The 23,391-nt window shown below is 39.0% G+C and overlaps 1 protein-coding gene across 1 annotated transcript in view; it reads left to right on the forward strand.

The window, feature by feature from the left end:
* The window catches only part of FRYL (FRY like transcription coactivator), a 260,634-nt gene that overhangs the window by 23,946 nt on the left and 213,297 nt on the right, over positions 1-23,391 (forward strand). Inside the window, exon 2 of the mRNA XM_044225780.1 lies at positions 15,113-15,288. The gene's annotated coding sequence lies outside the window, so the exon portion shown is untranslated. The remainder of the gene's footprint in view (positions 1-15,112; positions 15,289-23,391) is intronic.

Consider the following 23,391-nt stretch of genomic DNA (forward strand, 5'->3'; position numbering starts at 1 on the left):
TTATTACAAATCTTTCCTTGGGGGCGATTTCACCACTGATGTTGATGGTTCATCTGCTATTTTGGACAGACACTGTACTTACTGGTCTCTTTCCTCGCTAATGAAAGCCCAGTTTTGTTTGGGTGTTTAGTGCTTGTGTGTTTCCTGGACTTCCCCCGCCCCCATCTCAAAGGGGACAGTTTGTGAATGTGGCTCAGCCTAAAGCCGACTGTGTTAGTTCCATTCTCCTTGCCCATGATTGGTTTTGGGCTTATGACGCGTCCGAAAGTCTGTGGGGAATCTGGTGTCCTTTAACATTCAAAGGGATAGCCCTTCTTTTGGATGTTGTTATATGGGCTCATGATACTTGGAGCTACTGGAGCCATCTTGGATTGAAGAGAGTGAGTTGGGAATGACCCTCACCTCAAAATTATCTACAGTTGAACTCCCAGTCTCCAGTCCTTCCTTCATCCCATTTCCCCCCTCCATCTTTTCAGTTGCTAAGGCCAAAAATGTTGGTGTTATCCCTAACTTACCCTTTCACATCCCACAGTTTATTTATTGGAAGATCCTAGGAGTTCCTCCTTCAAATTATATTTATAATATTACTGCTTTTTCATATTTGCCCCACAGCCATTCTGGTCCATGCTACTGCTGTTTCTTGCCTGGGTTACTATAGTAGAGCAGTGCCTACTCAGGGAATTTTATTAGGGTTTAGCCAGACATGTGGCAATCCATATTTGACATCCCATTCACTTAGGGAGAGGAGGGACGCAGGAAAACCAGCTTACCAGCAGAGAAGGACAAATGTACTTTGGGGAGAGGGGAATGTCCTTGTAGCAGTGCAGGAAGAGAACAGCCAGGGGTACCTTGCTGGCTCAGCTGGTAGAGCATGCAGCTCTTGATCCCAGGGTTGTGAGTTCAAGTTCTACGTGGGGCCTGAAACTTACTTAAAAAATAAATAAAGAAAGAAAGAAAGAAAGAAAAAAGAGGAACAGCTAGAACTATTCTGTGCTTCTGCTTCAAGGTGAAGCTTGGGTGTGAGTAATGAAGCTCACATGAGTGGCTGGCTATGTGGCTAACCTGGCTGAAGAGCCCCAAGTTCACAAAGGCCATGACCTTGGAAAACCGCCCATGTGCATAGCTTCTAGAATTCCAACAGGATACACGCCCTATTGGAGGAGTCCCCACACTAAGAGCAGGCCAAAGTTACAGCCACTCTCCAGGTATTTATAGTCCCTCTCAGTCCCAAGCAGTTTACCAATGGGTCATTTTTACCATAAGCCATGTTGCCTAGTAACATAGCTGACATTCAGTGGTTTCTGACATTCATGGTTTCCTGGGGAACAGAGCTCGAAAGTTAACTGAATCCAAGAGCAATCTCTCCTGCTGAAAGACAAGGGTTTTTGTAACACTTCAGTGCAAATCGCCTGCCACCAAGAGGTCCCCCACATCTGGGCTTCTCCCCCTGCACTCTTTCTCGGCACATTGGCCACCGCACTCCTTTTCAAACGTATGATGATCATGTCCTTTTCCGGCAGACTCTGTGGTGGCTCCCCAGCTCACAGCACATTGGTCTGTCGGCCTTCCTGGAGTTAGTCTCTTACTATCTTTCTGATCCTTTTTTTCCTGCTACCTCTAACCCTTGCCCATCTGCAGTCATTGCCTTTGTTCTGGCTCTGATGTGCCAGGCTCATTTCCGCCTTGGGACTTTGGCGTGGCTCTTTCCTGTGGCTGGAACGTGCTCACTTCGCTCCCCACCTGGCTGACTCTTCAGTTCTTTGTTCACCTGTCACCTTTACAATATGCCATATTCCATTTAAAAATTGCAGCTCCTGCCATGCAGAGCCCTTGACATTCCATGATCCTTATAATTTTTTTTTAATAGCTTCTTTCACCTCTTCATTCTCCATAATGATATGTGTTTATTGTCTCCTGCTGTTAATGTGTAAGTTACAAGAGGGCAGCCTTGGTCGTTGACCTAGTCCTCATTGACTTACCTGGCTGCTTAGGACAGTGCCTAACTGAGTTGATGGTTAATAATTTTATTTTTCATATATATTTTTTCTTTTTTAAAATAAGATTTTATTTATTTATTTGACAGAGAGAGACACAGTGAGAGAGGGAACACAAGCAGGGGGAGTGGGAGAGAGAGAAGGAGGCTTCCCGCCGAGCAGGGAGCCTGATGCGGGCCTTGATCCCAGGACTCTGGGATCATGACCTGAGTTGAAGGCAGACACTTAATGATTGAGCCACCCAGGTTCCCCTATATTTTTTTCTTAACAGTTTTATTTATTTGTTATATATAGAGAGAAAACACAAGCAGGGGGAGCGTCAGGCAGAGGGAGAAGTAGACCTCCAGCTGAGCAGGGAGAGCCGACATGGGGCAGGATCCCAGGACCCTGAGATCATAAACTGAGCCATAGTCAGACTTCCAACTGACTAAGGCACCGAGGCACCCCAGTGTGCAGGGTTTTGTGTGGACATGTTTTCAAGTCCTGTAAATACCAAGGAGCACAATTGCTGGGTCATATGGTAAGAGTATCTTCCATTTTCTAAGAAACCTCCACACTGTCTTCTGAAGCATTAGTTCCATTTTGCATTCCCGCCTGCAATGAGGGAGAGCCCTTGTCACTTCTCATCCCCTCCAGCATTTGTTGTCAATTGTTGCAGATTTTGGCCATTCTAATAGAAGTCTGGCAACAACTCATTTTAATTTAGCATTTCCCCGTTGATATATGATTTGGACCTTCATTTTAAAAGCTTATTTGCAGTATGCATATTTTTGGTTATTTCTGTTAAGGTCTTTGGCCCATTTATTTATTTATTTATTTATAAGCGTGAGAAAGAGTGTGTGTGTGTGTGTGTGTGTGTGTGTGTGTGTGTGTGTGTGCCTGTGCAGAGGGGGTGAGGAAAGAGAGGGAGAGACAGAGAAAATCTCTGTGTGGGGCTGGCTTTCTTGACCCTAATACCATGACCTAAGTCAAAACCAAGAGTCCAGTGCTTAATGGACTAAGCCAACCAGGTGCCCCTTTGGCCCATTTTTAAATCAGATTGTTTTCTTCTTCAGTTTTAAGATTTCTTTGTGTATTTTAGGTAACAACCCTTTTTTAGGGGTGTGTGTGTGTGTGTGTGTTTTGTAAATATTTTTTTCCCAGTCTGTGGCTTGTCTCCTCATTCACTTGACGTTGTCTTTTGCACAGTAGATTTTTTTCATTTTAATTGTTAGTTATCAATTATTTCTTTCATGGATTGTGCCTTTGGTATTTAAAAAGTCATTGCCATTCCCCATGTCATCTAGGTTTTCTCTTTTGTTATTTTCTACTTTTAGGTTTTGCATTTCGCATTCAAGACCATGATCCATTTTCAATTAATTTTTGTGAAGGGTGAAAGGTCTGTGTCTGGATTTTTTTTTTTTTTTTAAGGTGGATGTCCAGATGTTTCAGCCCATTTGTGGAAAAGACCATCTTTGCTCCATTGTATTGCTTTTGTTCCTTTGTCAAAGATCAATTTGGCTGTGGGTCTTTTTCTAGATTCTCCATTCTGCTCCACTGATCTTCCCCAGTATTACACTGTCTTGATTATCCTAGGTTTATTTTAGGTCTTGAAGTTGGATAATGTCAGTCTTCCAACTTTGTTCTTTTCCTTCCGTATTATGGGGGCTATTCTGAGTTTTTTGCCTCTCTGTATAAACTTTACAGTCAGTTTGTGGATATCTACAAAGTAACATACTGGGATTTTGATTGGGATTACGTTGAATCTGTAGATTAAATTGGGAGGAACTGACATCTTGATGATATTAAGTCTTCTTGTCCATGAACATGGAATATCTCTCCATTAATTTAGTTCTGTGATTTTATTTACCAAAATTTTGTAGTTTTCCTCATATAGGTCTTGTACACATTATGTTAAATTTATACTTATACCTAAGTATTTCATTTTGGGGGGATGCTAATGTAAATGGTATTGTGTTTTTAATTTCAAATTCTGTTTGCTCATTTCTGGTATATAGGAACACAATGGGCTTTTCTATATTAACCTTGTATCCTCTATCCTTGCTATAATTGCTTATTAGTTCCAGGTGTGTGTGTGTGTGTGTGTGTGTGTGTGTGTGTGTGTGTTGGGTTTTCTGTTTGGTGATCAATCATGTTATCTGTAAGTAAAGACAGTTTTATTTTTTCCTTCCCAAGCTGCATATAATTTATTTCCTCATTGTACAGCTAGGACTTCCAGTAAAATGTTGAAAAGGGGTGGTGAGAATGGACATCTTGCCTTGTTCCTGATCTTACTGGAGAAACTTACAGTTTTTCACACTTAAGTATGATATTAGCTGTAGTTTTTTTGAAGATAATCTTTATCAAGTTGAAGAAGTTGCCCTCTATTCCAATATAATGAAAGTTTTTATCATGAATGGGTGTTGGTTTTGTCAGATACCTTTCCTGCATCCATTGATACAGTCATGTTATTTTTCTTTTATAGCCTGTTAATGTAACAGATTACATTAACTGATTTCAAATGTCTTTTGGTACTTCTGGCAGCACAGAGTGAGTTAGTAAGGAAGTATTCCCTCAGCTTCTAATCTCTGAAAGTTATTGTAGGGAATTATTATAGTTCTTCCATAAATGTTTGGGAGAAATCACCAGTGAACACATCTGGGCCCATCTTTCAGTTTCAGAATAATAGTTCAATTAATGATTGATTGAATTTTGAAAGGCCCATTCAGATTATATTGTCAAAGAATTAGTCCATTTCATCTAGATTATTAAACTTGTGGGCATATACTTATTCATACTATTTCTTTATTTATTTAATACTCATGGAATCTGTAGTGATGTCTCTGCTTTTATTTTTGGTATTAGTAATTTGTGTCCTCTCTCTTGTTTTTTTGTAGCCAGCTTTTGGCTTCATGATTTTTCTCTCTTGATTTTATGTTTTCAGTTTCATTGATTTCTGTTCTAATTCTCATTATTTCTTTCCTTCTGATTACTTTGAATTTAATTTGCTCTTCTTTTTCTGGTTTCCTAAAGTGGAAACTTAGATTGCTGATTTTAGATCTTCTTTTCTAATATACGCATTTACTACTGTAAATTTCCATCTAAGCACTGTTTGCTGAATCCCACAAATTTTAAGTATTTTCATTTTTATTCAGTTCAAAATATTTTAAATTTTTTTTGAGATTTCTTCTTTGACCATGTATTATTTAGAAGTGTGTTCTTTAATCTCCAAAGTATTTTGTGAATTTCCAGTTAGCCTTTTTTCCCCTCCCCTCCCACCCCAAGACTTTATTTATTTGAGAGAGAGTATGAGCAGGGACAGGGGAAGGGGCAGAGGCAGAGGAAGAAGCAGTCTCTCTGCTGAGCTAGGAACCGTAAGTGGGGCTGGATTCCAGGACCCTGGGATCATGACCTGAGCTGAAGGTAGCCGCTAACCTACCGAGCCATCCAGGCTCTGTCATTGATTTCTGATTGAATTCCACTGTGAACTGAGAGTAGGCATTGCAGGATTTCTGTTCTTTTTTTTTTTTTTTTTTTTAAGATTTTATTTATTTATTCAACAGAGAGAAATCACAAGTAGATGGAGAGGCAGGCAGAGAGAGAGAGAGAGGGAAGCAGGCTCCCCGCCAAGCAGAGAGCCCGATGTGGGACTCGATCCCAGGACCCTGAGATCATGACCTGAGCCGAAGGCAGCGGCCCAACCCACTGAGCCACCCAGGCGCCCGATTTCTGTTCTTTTAAGTTCGTTAAGTTGTATTTTGTGGGCCAGAATGTGGTCTGTTTTGGTGAATGTTCCATGTTAGCTTGGGAAGAATGTGTATTCTGCTCTTGCTGAATGAAGTAGTCTAGGGATGTCAATTATATCCAACTGATTGATGGTATTGTAGAGTTCAGCTATGTCCTTATTGATTTTCTGCCTGCTGAATCTGTTCATTCCTGAAAGAGGAGTGTTGATGTCTTCAACTATAACAGTAGATTCATTTATTTCTCCTTGCAGTTTTATCAGTTTTTGCCTCATGTATTTTGATGTTCTATTGTTAGGCATATACACATTGAGGATTGTTAGGTCTTGGAGAATTGTCCCTCTTGAGATTATGTAATGGTCCTCTTTATCCTTGACAATTTTCCTTGCTTTTAAATCTGCTCTGTATCAAAGTAATATAGCTGTTCCATTTTTATTTTGATTAGTATTAGCATGGTATGTCTTTCTCCATGAAGTTGCTTTTTTTTTTTTTTTTTTAAGTCTCCAAGCGCAATGTGGGGCTTGAACTCATGAGCATGAGATCTGGAGTCCAGTGCTCTACTGACTGAGCTAGCCAGGAGCCGCTCCATGCAACTACCTTTAATCCAAATCTATCTTTACATTTAAAGTAGGTTTCTTATAGACAACCTGCCCTGCTTTTTGATCTGCTGTGACAGTGTCTTTCTTTTAATTGGTGCATTTAGACAATTGATGTTCAAATTGATTATTGTTATAGTTAAATTAGTAACTATCATATTTATTGCTGTTGCCTAATTGTGACCTTGTTTTTTGTTCTCTTTTTTGGATTCTGATCTTCTTCTGCCTTTTATGGTTTTAATTTAAACATTTTATATGATTCTGTTTTTCTCCTTTCTTAGCATTTGTACTTCAAAAAATTGTTTTAGTCCTTGCCCTAGAGTTTGCAATATGCATTTACAATGAATCTTTATCCACTTTCAAGTAAGACTGTCCTAAATGGGTAGTGCAATTATGTTATAATAAAATAATCCTGATTCCTCTCCCCCTTCCCTTTTCTTGTATCATTGCTGTTTTTCATTCCATTTCATTTATATTAAGTGTATATAATCGAATACATTGTTGCTAGTACTTTGAACAAACTGTTGTTAACTCAATTAAGAATAAGAAAAAGTTTTAATTTTACCTTTCCTTACTCCTTTTTTGATGCTCCTCCTTTTTTTATGTACATTACGAGGTCTGTTGGCAACAAATTAGCTTGGTTTTGTTTGAGGAAGTCTATATCTTCTTCATTTCTAAAGGACACTTTAGCAGGGTACAGAATTCTGGATTTTTTTTTTTTTTCCAGTCAACATGTTAAATATTTTACTTCACTCTCTTCCTGCTTGCATGGTTTCTGAGATGTAAAATGTAATTCTTATCTTTGCTTCTCCATAGGTGGGGTGTTTTCTTCCCCTCTGGCTACTTTCAGGACTTTTTATTTTTTATTTTCTGCGTTTTGAGTGTGTTATGCCTGGTTAAAGTGGTTTTTCTTGGCATTTATTCTGCTTGGGGGTCTCTGAGTTTCCTAGATCTGTAGTTTCGTGTCTGTCATTAATTTGGAAAAATTCTTAGCCATTATTGTTTCAAATGTTTCTTCTAGTATTCCTGTTATGTATATGTGACCTATTTTGTAGTGTCCTACATTTCTAGGATATTCAATTTTTTCTAGTCTTTTTTATTTTCAATTTTCTTTTCTTTTTAGATTTATTTATTTGAGAGTGTGGGAGAGAGCGTGCAAGCACACGTGCAGGAGGAGGGGCAAAGGGAGAGGGTCCTAAACAGACTTTTTGGGGTGCCTGGCTGGCTTAGTTGGTAGAGCACACAACTCTTGATCTCAGGGTTGTAAGTTCGAGCTTCATGTAGGATGTAGAGATTACTTAAAACAAAAAAATCTTAAAATTTCAAGTTTTCTCACCCTGGCATCGATCTCCATGGAAGTTTCTGTTCCATTAAGTTGTGATTCTCTGTATTTGTCTATCTGCTTCTTCAGTTCTGTGAATAGTGATTTTCCCTATGATCTCACTTTTTTAATGCATCTAAGAAGTATTTTGCTTTTCCAGTTCATCTTTTCACTTTTTGTTAGGATGAGGTGGTAACTTCTGGAAGTATTATTTGCTGAGGTGCAATGCTGGGGGTGGTGAATATTTAGGGGAATGTATTAAGAGCTGAGTTTGAAGTCCTAGTTGGTGTCCAAATAGGTAGTTAAATTTTTGAGGTTCTGCTCAGGAGGAAGAATGGGGCTAGAGATACCATCTACATGCCCACAAGTCCTAAATTTGAAAGTAAGGCCTTGCGCCTGGGTGTAAGGTCACTCTGTGCTCTTCAGGGTTCTTAGGTGGGAAAGAGGCAGAGGAATTGCAGCTCATAAGGAAGAAGAAGAAAACCAGCAGTGTGGCATTTTGCAATCCAAGTGAAGGTCTTTCAGACAGGAGGGAGAGAAATGTTGCTGTAGAGTCAAGTCAGATGAGGCCTGATATTGACCTTTAGATTTCATGAGGTGTGGAAGTCATTAGTAACATTGACAAGAGGTCCTATGGAGTAGAAGGTAGAAAGCCGTAGAGTGGATAGAAGAGAAAATAGGACAAAGAAGGGAAGCAAGTGAAGTACTGCATAGAGGCAACTATATGGGAGATTTTTATTATGAAAGGGAGTAGAGAGCTGCTGTAGTCACTGACAGGGGATTTGTGGTCTAGGGAGGTAAGTGATCTGGTCGCCAGTTCCAGTATGTGTGTATATGGGGTTTTCCCACATCACCAAGCAATTCTTAGATACCTCCTGGGAGTCCTGCAGTTCATCTCAATTCTGACACTACCTAGAGATATCATCAGATCCTATAGTTTAAGGGCTGAGTCCTATAAGATCATCTCCTTTGTCCCCTATCCCCAACTCCCACAGAAACACTTCAGATACCAGTCCAGGTTGTCAACTTGTGCCCCTGGACCTATAGGCTATAGACTAGGGGTTCTAGCAAATTCCTCCTCAGGTTCAATTCATTTGCTGGAGTGGCTCACAGAACTCAAAAGAAACATTTTACTTACTACGTTACCAGTTTATTATAAAACTCAGGAACAGCCAGATGGAAGAGATGAACAGTGCAAGGTATGGGGGGAAGGGTGCAACACTTTCAGGCCCTGAACGTGCCACTTCCCCCACATCTGTGCTTACGCAACACAGAAGCTCTCCAGACAGACCCCATCCCTTTGTGTTTTTATGGAGGTTTCTTTACACTGGCATGATGATTATATCTTTGGCCATTGGTGATTGATTGAACCTCCAGCCTCCCCACTGACACCACGTGAGGGGGCTGGTGACAGTGAAAGTTCCAGCCTTCTAATCACAGGGTTGGTTCTCCTGGCAGCTAGTTCTGATCCTTGGGTGTGGTCCAAAAGTCACCTCGTGAACAACAAAAGACACCTTTAAGGCTTTCATCACTTAGAAAATTGTAAGGGTTTTAGGAGTTCTGTGCCAGAAATGGGACAAAGACCAAATATATATTTCTTATTTTAAATCACAGTGTCATCGGATGGCTCTTTTTTTCCTTCCCTTGGGGTGGGGATCATTACAGAATGTATGCTGATGGGAATGGTCCTTGGTAAGGGAGGAAAGAGATGGGGATTTTTGTCAGCTTGAAACCACTGTTTTAAAAATGGCTTGGATTGGGCGCCTGGGTGGCTCAGTGGGTTAAAATCTCTGCCTTTGGCTCAGGTGGCTTAGGTCATGATCCCAGGGTCCTGGGATCAAGCCCCGCATCATCATCATCACATCTTCGGGCTCTCTGCTCAGCAGGGAGCCTGCTTCCCTTCCCCTCTCTCTGCCTGCCTCTGTGCCTGCTTGTTATCTCTGTCTGTCATGTAAATAAATAAAATCTTTTTTAAAAAAATGGCTTGGAGGTGGTTGGTGTTGGCTTGAGTTTTCTCTACCCCACCCTCTTTACGGAGCCTTTATAATTTTATTTTTCTCTTTTTGGCTTGCTTAATCTTATTGTGTATCTCCGATAGATTTTTATCTTTCACATTTCTGGTAAATAGTGATTATTAGGAAGTTGAACCAATTGTGTGTAAAAAAAAAATGTAAAAGACATTTAGCGGGGAATGTGTTTCCTAAGACCCATTGTTTACCACAAAAAGGAAACCACTGACTTATTGCATCAGTGAAGATAAAATTATTTTGTGAACACAGTACTTCTTTTATGAGTAACATTTTTCATACTGTGCTCAAAAGGAATTATTTTATGAAAACAATAAGTTAATGGGAATTGTAGCTTTGTTACAAGTAGGAATTTATTTAGAGAGAGGCCTTAAACAATCAGATTTTGCTTTATAATGTTTTAAATGTGGAGTTATTTGCGGTAATTTAAATCATGGAAAAATAGTTTAAGCAGTTTAAACGTTAGGTATTTCTTAATTTCTTGAAGTGTGATAAAAGTTTTAACTAATTTGAGGGAGAAAATATAGCAATACAGGATAGTGGGAGATATATACTTTGATTCTGAAGCACAAGGAAATAAAATTACTATAAATATAGCTAATATTATAGTGAGAATATATTTAAGCTATAAGTAGACCATACATCATAACCTTGTATCTCCCTGTGTATCGTAAACCCATGCTTGGTAGAAAAATTCTCCGTGAAGTTTGATAGAAACAACCAAATTTATAGAATATAGGGATGTTATACTACATTTGGGGTCATTGAAGAGAAGTCTCCTTGGACTTTTCAGTTGGAATTTTATCTTCCACTCCTACCCTTCCCTGCCTTCCATTTCCCATTCCTGCTGGCTGGAAATACCTCTCTCTATATCTTTGGTAGTAATAAAGTCTCCCAAATTCTGAGTATCTAAGAAATATACCTATGGAGAAGCATCTCAGAAAAGCCAGAGAGTGTAAGATGTTTAGATTGTAAGATGTTTAGATGTTGTATAATAGATACTGTTGTATAATGGATACAACTTTTTTATGTAACTATGGCCCTTGCACTCATGGTGTAATGATTTCCAACTTTATTTGGTCTACATATAATTTGCACATAAGGAGGTAAATATACATGTGGATATATGTCAGATAGTGGTATCTTCTATGATAAAAACAAAGTGGAAATAGGAAAGTAACATAGGAGGCCTACCTTATACTACGTAGTCCCTTGAACCTTCTTTTTCTTTTACCGATTGGGAATAATAATAACCATCCTACCTCTTCAGGGTCATGTAGATTTAACTGTCTGCGAAATGCACCTAGCAGAATGCCTGGTATACCAGATGACCCGCTACGTGTCATTTTTGCTTTTCCCTTTCTTTTTGTAGTTCAAGTCCTCTAAATCTCCAGGGTACAGAGTATGTGTAAACCATGCGTTTAAACTAGAATGTGTTTAAACCATGTCCTTTGTGTGGTTTTAAAGTTCTTGTTGAAAAGGTAAATGATAAGATGAATGAACCTTGAGGATATCCTGCTTAGTGAAATAAGCCTGTCACAAAGGACAAATCCTGTGGGATCCCACTTGAGTGAGGTCCCCAGAGTAGTCAGACTCCCAGACAGAGAAAGTAGAATGCTTTTTCCCAGGGGTTGGGAGAGGGCAGGTGGTAATGGGGAGTTGGTGTTTAATGGTCACAGAGTTTCAGTTTTGCAAGATGGAAGGAGTTCTGGAGATGGATGAATGGTGATAATGTTTGTGCCACAGTCTGAATGTACTTAATGTTACTGAACTGAACACTTAAAAATGGTTAAGATGGTGAATTATATGTTATGTGTATTTTACCACAATTCTTTTTTTTAAAACGAAATGGTGAAACTATTGTTTTTGGTAAGCTTGTTTTTGGTGGATATTACTGAATCAAGTTGTGTCCCTCCCCACATTTTATTGAGATATAGTTGACATACAACGCTATATAAGTTTAAGGCATAAGGACTTGACATATATTGTGAGATGATTATGAATCAAGTTGTTCTTGACTAAATAATGAAATAGTGGGTTACTATTCTTACGTCACAAGTCTGTTTGAGATTCCCAGGCATTGAAAACTGTTGATTATCAGAAATTTTCATCATCTTAACTTTTAGAGTTATCAAACCTTGAATTGTTCCTTTTAGGGCAAAGAGTGTAGTATGGCTAGAAAATAGATTTTTTTTTTTTTTTTGGGTATGTCAACTTAAAAAATATTTATAGCATACTTACTCTTTTGGGTGAATAGCAGTAAGTGCATTTGTTGAATGATATGTGCTGGCTCTTAGTTTATACTTAGTAATTATAATACTTGTAGCACTTGATGATCTTTATAAAGTAGTCCTTGAAGATGTGACAGTTGAGAAATCCAACACTCGGGTTGGATAAGTGAGTTTCTACTTTAAAAATGATTTTAGAAGAATTGCGGTGCATAGAAACAAAGAGTGGACATTCCATGCAGCGCTTGGGTGGCTCAGTGGGTTAAGCCTCTGCCTTCGGCTCAGGTCATGATCTCAGGATCCTGGAATCGAGCCCCACATCGGGCTCTCTGCTTGGCAGAGAGGCTGCTTCCCCCTCTCTCTCTGCCTGCCTCTCTGCCTACTCGTGATCTGTCTGTCAAATAAATAAATAAAATCTTAAAAAACAAAGAGTGGACATTCCAGATGGAAAGAAAGATGTGAGTGTAGGAATGGAATACGTTTGCACAGTCAAGTTCAGACAGTATTAGGGAGATGTGCTAGCAGTTTACTTTCTGACATTAGGATCTTGACATTGAGGCTTATGAATTTCTGAACTCTATTCTGTAGGAGTTAGGAGTACCGCTGTATATTACCAAGCCAGAGAATTTTGTGATCACAGTTGTGCACTTGGCAGCCATGTCTGAAGTGCAGTGGAGTAGTGAGAGGGGGGAGGTCAGATACAAGTCAGAACGGGCACTTAGAACTCTTCCGACGTCATTAGGAAGAGTATTTTAGTATTTAGTATTGGCATCAGAGTGCAAGTGACTGGCAATTGAGGGTAAGTTGATAGGTGAGAACGGAGAGGCAGAGATGCATGCTAAGAGGAAATCAGAAGGAGAGTGTTATGTTGCATGAATGTAAGTGAGAATTTTTTTTTTTTTCTTTATGGTCATCTGACTGTACAGGTCAGATGTTAAGTGTAACTTTGAAAAGGGGTGATCTGGAGACCTTTAGAGAATGGGAAGAGAGATTCCAGCACTCTTGAAGAGTTTACTTTGGGTATTTTCTTTCAGTTTAAGAGACAAGTCATCTGCAGAGTTCAGAGTATGGTGGGGCCTGGGAGTGTAAAGCGTAGACAAGTTTCAGCATCTCTAAGAACTAAGTAGGCTCAACCATCACTGTTGAGAACATGAGCTAGAATGGTGGAAATCGTGGTGTACTTTGTCACCCCTTTATATCAACTACTTCTATAGAGTAGACTTTCTGTGTCATACAATGGGAGTATGTATAATCAACCAGTATTGGGTTGGTTACATGGAAAATTTGTTTCAAGTCAGGAATCTCAGAAAGATACAGAGCTTCTGTATTTCATAACTGGAAATTTAACATGCTTATACCTCATCAATCATTGGTTTAGCCCAGGTCTTCTCTTTAGGATATTTTTCAAGGGACTTGGCTTTTACAAATCATAGAGCTTAATTTTCAGGGACAAAGCATTTTTTTGCACTCATATTTTTGATGTAATATTTAACTAAATGACATAATTATTGCAAATACAATTGACATAAATGGATTTTGGGACAAATATAGTTTACTCTGGTAAGCATGCAACTCAGTTATTAGGGAAAAAATAAGATGGTGTAACAACAGAGGATTCCCTGCTTCCCCCTAGAGGAAATTGAAACTTGAAAGTTCTGGTTCATTTACGGTTTAGAATGAGCAAGAGTGCTGTTTTATCTTGAATCCAATGCCTTCCCTATTATATAGTGTTGCAAGGTGATAAGGAATAATATGGAAAATATTGGTTAGTGGTTAAGAAGTTACAGACCATATATATATATATATATATATATATATATATATATATATATATATATATCAGCTTAAGATATAATTCACATACCATGCAAATCACCAAAGTGTACAGTATTCACAAAATTGTGCAGCCATCACCACAGTTGATTTTAGAACATTTTCATCATCCCCAAAAGAAACACAGTATCCATTAGCAGTCATTCCTCATCTCCCTCCACCCCCGCCCTAGTCAACCATCCATCTATATTCTTTGTACGTAGATTTGTCTATTCTAGGCAATTCGTATAAATAGACTCATGTAACATGCGGCCTCTGTGGCCTTTTGTGATTAGTTTCTTTCGCTTAGCATAACATTTTTAAGATTCATCTATTTCATAGTGTGTATCAGTACTTTATTCCTTTTTGTGGCAGAAATACTCCGTTGGATGGGATATACCACATTTTATTTGTCCATTCATCAGTTGATGACACTTGTGTTGTTTCTACCTTTTGGTTATTACAAATAACCTTACTGTGACCATTTATATCCATAATTTTGCATGGATGTATTTTATCATTTCTCTTGGTATATCCTACCCAGGAGTGGAATTGCCAGGTCATGTGGAACTTGGGTTGTTTTCAGTATTTCACTTTTACAGATAATCCCACAGCAGTCCTGCCGTACACTTGATTTTGTGAGTGTACAAGTATATCTATAGGAGAATGTCCCAGAAAGAGGATTGTTGGGTCAAAGGATACATTCTTAAGTTTGTAGATACTGACATTACCACTGGCAACAGAAAGTGCTTATTTCTTAGGATACTTGGGGGTGTATTTCTTTTGTTTGTTATTTAAATTATTTATTTATTTATTTATTTGACAGAGAGAGAGAGAGAGGGAGAGCGAGCACAAGCACGCAGAGTAGCAGGCAGAGGGAGAGAGAGAAAGCCCAACATGGGGCTCGATTCCAGGACCCTGGGATCATGACCTCAGTGAAAGGCAGACGCTTACCTGACTGAGCCACCCAGGTGCCCCAAGGGGTGTACCTTTTGAAATAAAGGCAGTTCTAGGGTCATTACCCCAGTCCTGTAAAGTATATGTCCTCAGGTACTAGGGAAGTACTCTTATGATGATTGGTCTTATGTCATTAAGAAACAGTTCATTGTGTTTAGATGGTAAGGAAATTTATAATACATTTGAGAAAGATATTATGGGTGGCAAAAAAATCTTTAATTTAGAACCTTCCAAAGACAAATTCTCATTTTGTTTTCTCTCTCTTCTTTCCCTTTGTATTTGAGGTTTTTATATAAGAAAGTTCTTCTTGTCTAGAATCTCAGTTATAAAAACTAATTTCAATAATGGTACTTGTTCTATGAAAACCGTTCTATGAAAACAACTCCTGTTTTAAACATAGGTGTTACTAATAACCAACCATATTCTTTCTTTTCTCTCATTTTTTTGTCTTCCAGCCTTTAACATTCCATATTCTGCTTTGTACATGGTGAATCACTACTGCTTCGCACCAGTGTGCCCACTTGTGTGCCTGTAAAGTACAAGCTCCAGATTGAAAAAGCTTCTAGATGGATCCTTTCCAAAATTGGTGTCTTTTCTACAAACTCTGTGCCTCAACAACCTGTTCTAAGTGGTAAGGATATGCACTTTTAATTTTTTCTATTTATTCGGTTATTTTAAAAAATATTTTAAAAGATTTTATTTATTTATTTGACAGAGAGATCACAGTAGGCAGAAAGGCAGGCAGAGAGAGAAGGGGAAGCAGGCTCGCTGCTGAGCAGAGAGCCTGACGCAGAGCTCGATCCCAGGACCCTGGAATCATGACCTGACCTGAAGGCAGAGGCTTAACCCACTGAGCCACCCAGGCACCCCTATTCAGTTATTATTATTTTTTTAAAGATTTATTTATTTGAGAGAGAGACAGAGAGCCCGAGGGGAAAGGAAGGGCAGATACCTTCCCGACCCGCCACCCCCACCCCGCCAAATGCAGAGCCTGTCTTCATCCCCAGAACCTGAGATTATGACCTAAGCTGAAACCAAGAGCCAGACACTCAACAGACTGAGCCACCCGGGCACCCAAGGATATGTACGTCTTAACAGAATAGTAGAAATTTATAAAAACAATTTTTTTTTGGATTGCCTTCCCCTTTATTATGCCTTCTCTCCTTATAGATGAGTAATACCTGCCTTTTTTTTCTTGCTAATTTTTAAAAATCACATCTAAAAATAGTGGTAACATCAGATTTTTCGAGGCTGCAAAATGTTCTTTCCATATGAGATTCTAGGTTCAGTATAATATCAGATATTTATAAAGAGTAAATACAAAAATATGTAAACCACTGTGTGTGTACATTATGTACTCTGTAAGTACTCCATTAATCTCTTATTGGAAGGTTGAAGTAGTTCATCCTGTTACTGTATTTTCCTATCTATTCGGGTATGTTGGGTCCATTGGGTCAAGAACATTGTCTTACTTCCCATTGATGTATGTTTTGTAGTTACATATTTATGGGGATGATAAGAGAGGTGTGTGATGCCAACTCTTCTTTTTTTAGCCTGGCACTATGTGTGCCTTTTCATATTCTAACAGTTTTTGGAAGCATAGATGCTGGTTAGCCAACATGTTTTTTGAACATCCCTGAGATTTACTCAATACATTTTTGGCCGGGGTGGGGGTGGGGTGGGGCAGAGGCAATAAAGTTGAGCAGAACCAGTTGCTTCTATAGGAGACGTTTAAGAGAAAATTACTGAAGTAGGTTCATTTTGAGTGTTAGTCAACAAATATTTACCCAAATGGAAATATATGACGATATTTAGCATTGTAGAGAAGTAAGTCATTCAATGGAACCATGGTGTTAGATGAGGACACGAGGTCGGGAGGTTGAGTGAAGAATGGGGTGCATTTTAGCCCTAGTCCTAATCATTAATTGCATAGTGTTCTTGAGTGCGAGTTTATTAGCCTCAGTAGACCTCAGTTTTCTCATCGATGAAATGAGTGAGTTAAACTAAGTGATTTATAAGCCGTTTTGGTGCTGTCATACATCTAACACTTTTAGGATTGTAATGAAAATATTGGCAGATTGCTCGTTTTATGAGGATACCTTTCTTCTGTAACCCCTTTGATAGAGACATTTTTAAACTGCATTCTGTGAATTATGGAGTTACAATAAGGCTTCCACTAACAGAACATTTTTCAGTTAATCCTTTTGTTTTAAAGTTGATGTCTTATTTCTCTCCATGTTTTTAAAAAAATTTTTTTTAAATTAATTCATTAATTTATTTGACAGACCGAGAGGACTAGTAGGCAGAGAGACAGGCAGAGGGGGGGAAGCAGGCTCCCTGCTGAGCAGAGAGCCTGATGCGGGACTCGATTCCAGGACCCAGGGATCACGACCTGAGCTGAAGGCAGCGGATTAACCCGCTGAGCCACCCAGGCTCCCGTCTCTCCACATTTTTATTCTTCTCTTGACCTCTAGAATTTTCCGTTATTTGATGCCGATTTTCCCTTTCTGTCTCTTGTGTCATGTTGGTGGCTCTCATCATGCTGCTTTGATCTGCCAAGCCTCCATCATTCTCACCTGACTGATTTTCCAAGATCTCTACATCTTAGACCAGAGCTTCCAGTCCCGGGCCCCTTACCCATACAGACACCTTTTGAAATACGCTTGGGAGAAGGGTATGATTCTTTGGCAGGTAGCTGAAACCAATTAGTTAAACAGCATTAGTTCACTGGGACTAGAGCCCCAAAGTTCTGCGTACTGCTTACACCCCACCCCTTCTTACCTTAGGCCTCCCCATCACCTGGAACATTTCTATTTCTGAGTTTTTGGAAAGTTTTCTGTCATGATCATTACCCTCTGTCACATCCCACTTCTCAAATCTGTTCTTAATCTTCATTATGACTTGCAGTTTCTTGGCATTTTTTTTGTTTTTCTAACCAAGTGAGCTATTTCCTAGCCTCATTAGCTTTCCTCTTACCCAAACTCCATGATCATTCTTGCATCATATATTCTCTTGCCTTTTTAAAATTCTGAGCAACTGCTTTACCAAACCTCAAACCCAAGTTCCTTTGCCATATATATCCTTTCCCCCCTAGTTCTGGATGCTTGATATAGTTGGGAAAGGACACATGACTAAGTTTGGATCTATTCAGGAGTCATTGACTTGATCTCTGAACTGATTCTTTTCAAAGTTTGTTTCTTATCATTCCTTTGAAAGATTCATATCTTGTCACAGTCTGGTTGCCTTTTTGGAGTGATCTAGCATACTTCCCTGACCTGTTCTTCTTTTTTACTTCCGATTTTTTTCTGTGTCTAAATAAGAAATGTTTTCTTTATTTGTAACTTTTATTAAGGAAAATTTAAATTTATGTAAAAGTAAATGGACTAGTATAATGAACCCTCTTGTATTCATCACTCAGGTTTGATAATTATCAAGTCATGGCCAAATTGTTTGTCTGTCTCCCACCGACTTCTCTGCCACTTCTGTATCATTTTAAAGCAATGCTAGACATCATATAATTTATTTGTATTTCAGTATGTATTCTTAAAGTAGCAGACTTTCTTTAAAAAAAATACAACTACAATACCATTACCACCTTTAAAAAAAAAACACACAGCAACAATCCCAGTGTAGTAAAATATCCAGTTGGTGGTAATTTTGATTCTCTCATACATTTTTAAAGGAGGTGACTTGATTGACTCAGCATCTAGATAAGCCCTCCCTTCAGTACAGTTTGTTAATTTTTCTCCTAAGGTTCCCCCTCCCCGCTTGTCCTTAGAATTTATTTCTTGAACAAATTGGGTCTTTGTCCGGTACATGTGACTGATCCTGATTACATTCCTGTTAAGTGACTCAACATACTCGTCTGTCCTTTGTATTTCTTGTTAATTGGTAGTTGGATCTAGAGACTTGCTCAGATTCGGGTTCACTTTCTTTTGGCAAGTCTGTGTGTTTGACAAGTGTCTGGTGCACAGAGCTTTTAGTTCTCCCTCTTTTAATGTTGATTAGTTGCCCTTTGTACTCAATGCTTTAGATCAGGGGATGGCAAACTTTCCCTGTAAGGGGCCCGACAGCATGTATTTTAGGCAAAGTGGGCCATCTGGTTTCCTCTGATGCAGCTACTAACTTTGCCCTTGAAATGGGAAAGCAGCCATAGACAAAACATAAAGGAATGGGTGTAGCTGTGTTCTAATAAAACTTTATTTACAAAAACAGGTGATGGGCTCCCTGCTTTAGGTCTATTAAATAATTAGGGGTTGCAAGACAGTGATGTGTTAATACTATGGCTTTACTGTTCATTTATCAAGTGAAATCTTCTATAAAGAGAAACTGTTCCTCATGTACTATTTGTTACCTAGTTGTATAGTTTGTATAGGAAAGGTTGGAGAAAAGCTTGATAGTTTCCCCTGGCTTACCAATTTCAAAACAGTGAGTTGGTTATATTAACCTCTAACAGCGATCAGTTAGGGTTGCCCCTTCTCCCCTAGACTCGTTATGGACTCTTAGATTTGAACATAATGGATTATTTTTATTAATGCTTAAATTATTTAAACCTTGGTCAGTGGGAGCCTTTTAAAGTTGCTTACTGAATTATTTCGACGTGACTCTAGTAGTTTTTGATAGCTTCTTGATTATCTGGTATGACAAGGAGTTCCAGGCACATCATGTACATTTCCTCCCTACACCTGGTATTTAGGGACCCCTGACTGCTTTAGTGGGGAATGGGATTTAAAGACTATAATCTGGGTTCTACAGGTTCGCATTTCTAATAGATTGATCATTGTTTCTAGGTATTTTCAGTAGTCAAAATTAGGGGAAAATTTTTTTTAAGATAGAGAACCTCATGAATTCATACGGATACTTCCAGTTCTGTTTCAGCTCTATAAGATTTTTGTTCAGTCTTTTTAAAAAATTTTACATCCACCTTTTTCTCTGCTGAAAATCCTGGTTCTCAATGACACCAGGAATAATACAATTAGAACATTCCATAATTCCTCATTTTGAGTACCCCTGTGTGTTATACACACAGCAGTCTTAGACCAGCAGTACAAGTGTTAAAGCTTTGTGTCTACCTTCTTTTGCCCAACATTTATTTGTGAGATTTACCCATGTTGTGTGAAATAGTTTTTTTCAGAGCTGTGTAGTATTCCATTGTGGGAACTGCCACAATCTATCTATCCAGTTGATAGCTATCTATCCAGTTGGTGGCTATTTTAGTTGCTTCTAGTTTGGGATAATTATGAATATGGTTGCTGGGAACATTCTTGTATGTGTCTTTTGGTGGACATAGGTGCTTTTTTTTTTCCTGGGTAGGTACCCAGCAATGGAATTTGTAATTCTTTTTTGATAAGGGGCATATTCCCTTGGGAATGTTTAGTCAAAGTACTGTGTGCGTTATCTACTGCTGTGTAACGAATCACCCCAGAACTTAGTGGCTGAACGCAGTGAGCCATATCTCAGTTGCTGTGGTCATTTTCTGTAGGGTGCAGCTAATTGGGAGCCTCTCACTCAGGGTTTCTCATAAAGCTGCAATCTCGGTGTCAGCAAGGACTGCATTCATCCCAAGACTCAGCTGGAGGGGAAACAAAGGAGTCCCTGGGAGTGCTTTCAAGCACAGTGTGGTGATTATTGGCAGGTCTCAAATTCTTTCTAGCTATTGGCCAGAAACTAGTTCCCTGGGCTTCTCCCCAGGGCACTTAACAACATGCAGCTGGTTGTAAGGTTGGAGCAAGGGAAAAACCCAAAATGGAAGCCATGACCTTTTCAAAACCTGTTCTTGGAGTGACAACCTGTCACATATGCTGCATTCGTCTAAAAAAATTTATTGTGTTAAAAATATATTTAATATGTAAAATATATAACATGAAATATACCATGTTACCCATTTTTGAGTGTATAGTTCATTTGCATTAAGTACATCACACAACCATTCATCTCCAGAACTTTCTCTGTCTTTCCAAACCAAAACTGTGGACCCCTTAAATATTACTAACACCCCATTTCCCTCTTGCCTCAACCCCTGACAGTCACTCTTTTGCTTTCTTTCTCTGAGTCTGACGACTGTGGGTCCTTCATGAGCGAAATCATGATGGTATTGGTCCTTTTGTGACTTATTTCAGCTTAGCAGAAGGTCTTCAAGATTTCATCCGAGTGCACGTGTCAGAATTTTATTCCTTCTTTTAGGCTGAATAGCATTCCATTGTACATACACACCGTGTTTTACTTATCCATGCGTTTGTTGGTGGACATTTGTTTCCTCCTTGTGGCTAACGTGAAAAAATGCTGCTAGGAACATGGATGTTCTGCTGCATTCTGTTCTTAGAAACAAGTCTCTAAATACAGTCCTCACTAAAGAGGAGGTAATTACCTGAGGGTGTGAATACCAGGAAGTGTGGGGCTCATGGGGCCCCTCCCAGAGGCTGCCTACCATACTGTTGAAGGCAGTCTTAATAATTGTTCTCTGTTCAGCTATGCCACCAACTGGATATACATTTAAGCTTGTCTATTTTAATTTTGATACTTCGTAATTGTTGTAAAATGTAATTTTGTTTTATAATCATGTATAACAGTTTCATGGTTCCAAAGTCAAATCTGCAAAACAAGATTTATACAAAGGAGCCTAGTTTCCATCTCTGGTTTCTCTACTTTCCCTTCCAAGTAATTGCATTCTAAAAATTTGTTCTTCCATTCTGTTTGTTTGTTTTAATATAATCAAAATATATATTCATAGTCTTCCTTTCTTATATAGAATACTGTATGCCTTACTTTTTTCACTTAATATATCCTGGGGATCCCTTCTTGGTAGTAAATTACTCATTCTGTTTTACAGCTACATTGAGTGAATAGACTGTGGTTCATTTAGCCGGTTCCTAATTGGTGGCCATTTGAATTGTTTCCAATTTCTTGTTCATAGTACTGCTATGAATAGCCTCGTGCGTATACATGTCTTTTTATATTTTGCCTTTGTGTATTTGGGACAGATTCCTAAATAGGAATTGCAGGGTCAAGGGGTAAATTGAGTATGCAGTCTTACTAGATATTGCCAGATTTATCTCGTGTCTCTCTCTGTATTCGCATCAATAATGTGTGAGAGTGCCTATTTGTCTATACATAACCTCAGCAATAGAATATGTTGTCAGATTTTTGGTTTTTTTTGCCGAATGGAGTATCCTTGTTGTTAATTTCCATCTCATTATGAATGAAATAAAATATCTTTCTTTTTTAAAAGATATTATTTATTTATTTGACAGAGATCACAAGAAGGGGGAGCAGTAGGCAGAGGGAGATTTGAGCAGAGGGGAGGGGGGCTCAATCCCAGGACCCTGGGATCATGTCCTGAACCAAAGGCAGACGCTTAACCAACTGAGCCACCCAGGAGCCCCTGAATATTTTTTAAAGTTTTAAAAAGTTCTTTATCTCTAGACATTTTAGAATCACTTAAATCAACAATGAATCTTTAAAGATACTATTACACCAGATTTACATTGAGGTATACATTGAGCTGAATATATTTTTATATGGTTAGGATGTAAGTGCATTCCTTTTTCTGTTAACTATCCATTTTTTTTAGCCCCATTTTCTCTAGGTTTGTTGATATTTTCTACTTTTTAACCCTTTTACATATTAGGAATATCAGTCTCTTTGTCTGGTTTCTTCTTCCTGGCAGTTATATGGAAGTTTTTCTGATCTCCTTGCTTTATTTTGCTTCTCCTTTTCCAAAAATGTTACATTTACTCTTTCCCCTTTGGTATTCCACATAATACAGCTCAGACCTAATCCTCGACTTCTTCACCTTAACATTCCCCAGATGAAATTCCACTTTATCCCCAAACTTGATGTTCCTGTATTCCCTTTATTAGGTAATGGTGCTGTCGATAATTTTTCCCAGTAGAGCACCTGAAGTGGTCTTTCCTGATCTGTTTATCATTCAGCAAGCGTTTGTTAAGCTGCTGCCAGCTACTGGTGCAGACGCCAGGGAACCAATGGTCATAGTCCTACCACTCAGGGAATAATCTAGTGTGTTGGCGGCGGGGGGAGGGGGTGCGGATGTTGATCTGATATATACACAAACCCATGTCTAAATTTGTGGTACATATTTCAAGAGAGAATTTAAAGGTTGGGACATAGGACTAGGTTAGAGAGGTTAGGAGGCTCGCCTCTTTGAGAGTCATTTAAACTGAGGTTTGAAGGCTATTTAGGGTTCACCTGGTGGAAAACACCAGGTGCCAATTTCCGGAGGTAGGAAACAGTGCATGAAGAATCCTGAGGCAGGGAGAAGTTGGGCTTCTGGGAAATGAAAAGGCCCGCCTGACTGGCACATAGGGAGGTGGGGTGGAGAGCCTTGAGAAGCAGTATGGTTTACTTTATTAAAAAATCACTCTGGTTGGGCTGGGGGGCATGCATGGAGGGGGAACATGCCAGTTGGTTAGGCGGCTGTAGTAGCATTTGTGAAAAGTGTTCTTCTTCCATTCGCTCGGCTGTGAAATTCTTTGAGTTCTACTTCAGTTCTTTGTGCCTCCCACAGCCTTTGTTCCAGGAAGTTCTCTCTTGACTGTCCCAGTAGGTTTTTACAAACTGGTTCTGCTCTTTCAGTCTTTCCTTCTATCTGCTTCGGAAGGTAATTTTTAGAAATCCCAGGTCTGTTCCTACCACTTTCTTTCTCAAAAACTCATGGCAGCTCGCTGCGTTGGTTAATTTTGTGTGTCAACTTGACTGGTCTAAAGGATGCCCAGAG

The sequence above is a fragment of the Neovison vison genome, chromosome 11, assembly GCF_020171115.1.
Source record: "Neovison vison isolate M4711 chromosome 11, ASM_NN_V1, whole genome shotgun sequence".
Classification (NCBI taxonomy): domain Eukaryota; kingdom Metazoa; phylum Chordata; class Mammalia; order Carnivora; family Mustelidae; genus Neogale; species Neogale vison.